The following is a 1722-nucleotide window of genomic DNA, read 5'->3' on the forward strand; positions in this document are numbered from 1 at the left end:
TGCCTGGAACGCACTGAAGTCAGAGATTTCCCAATTCAGAATTCGAGTTGTTTTGAACGTGGCATTATTGACAGTGGCGTGTATTCATGGTTGCCAAGGGAAGCCATGCCTCCCCCAAGAATGACCAAGAAAAAAAATATACAATTATATTTATCTTTTGTCTCTCCGGGTTTCATAATTTTCCTTACATTCACAAGAGCACCTCTGTATGTGTAGGCCATCTATCTGATGCTGTCTGGTCCAAAAGACTATGACATTGTTGCCACCCCTAGCATTGCATGTAATGGAAGCCAGCAAACATTTGGCCTTTCTTTTTTTTTAAAACAGGTAATAGCCAATCAGTCTCGAGCTGAACTGAACGAGCTCAAATGTGAATGGTCCTGGCACACCAAAAAAAAAGTGTTCAAGGGGGAAGCCATTTCGGATTTGTCCTCACTCCAATCAAATTGCATTGAGAGCATACTTCATTGACAGAAACAACTTGACTTGTTGCATCTTGTGTTGTTGTCCTCAGGTGGATGGCTAGCTAAAGTTGTCCCTTTCCTAAATTAGCCATGGATGAAGTTGGAAAAACAATACATCATGTAACTAGTTGCATAAACAGGCATCTTGGTGCATTTGGCATGTCAACACTTCTTACAAAAACAAGTAGTGATGAAGTCAATCTCTATTTTATTAGGACCCCCATTCAGATACTCTTCCTAAGGTCCACACAAAACATGAAACATGACATAATACAGAACATTTATAAACAAGAACAGCTTGAGGACAGAACTACATAATTTTTTTTAATGGCACACATACTGAAGCCTACAAATCAATACGTACAAACAAAATATCTAGGTCAAATAGGGGAGAGGCGTTGTGCCTTGAGATGTTACGTCATTTATTTTTTTTAACCAGGTTTGCTGTTCATTTGAGGAATATGAGATAGAAGGCAGTTCCATGCAATAATGGCTCTATATAATACTGTACGCTTTCTTGAATTTGTTCTGGATTTGGGAACTCTGAAAAAAACCCTGGTGGCATGTCTGGTGGGGTAAGTGTGCATGTCAAAGCTGTGTGTAAGTTGACTATGCAAACAATTTGGAATTTTCAACACATTCATTTTTCTTATAAAAATATGTGATGCAGTCAGTCTCTCCTCAACTCTTAGCCAAGAGAGACTAGCATTCATAGTATTTAAAATATCCCTCTGATTACAATGAAGAGCAACATGTGCTGCTCTGTTCTGGGCCAGCTGCAGCTTAACTAGGTTTTTCTTTGCAGCACTTGACCACATGGCTGGGCAATAATCAAGAGAAGACAAAACTAGAGCCTACATGACTTGCTTTTTGGAGTGTGGTGTCAAAAATCAGAGCATCTCTTTATTATGGACATTTATTACGGACAGACCTCTCCCCATCTGTACAACCATTGAATCTATATGTTTTGACCATAACAGTTTAGAATCAAGTAATTTAGTCTCCTCAACTTGTTCAACACCACACCATGCATTACCAGATCCAGGTGAGGTCTAGAACTTAGGGAATGATTTGTACCAAATACAATGCTCTTAGTTTTAGACATGTTCAGGGTCAGTTTATTACTGGCCACCCATTCCAAAACTCTCTGCAACTCCTTGCATGGCCACGCAGTCATGGCTGAACACAGAGTACAGGAGGGGGCTGAGCACGCACCCCTGTGGGGCCCCCGTGTTGAAGTTCAGCGTGACGGAGGTGT

Source organism: Salmo salar, chromosome ssa04 (genome assembly GCF_905237065.1).
Source record: "Salmo salar chromosome ssa04, Ssal_v3.1, whole genome shotgun sequence".
Classification (NCBI taxonomy): domain Eukaryota; kingdom Metazoa; phylum Chordata; class Actinopteri; order Salmoniformes; family Salmonidae; genus Salmo; species Salmo salar.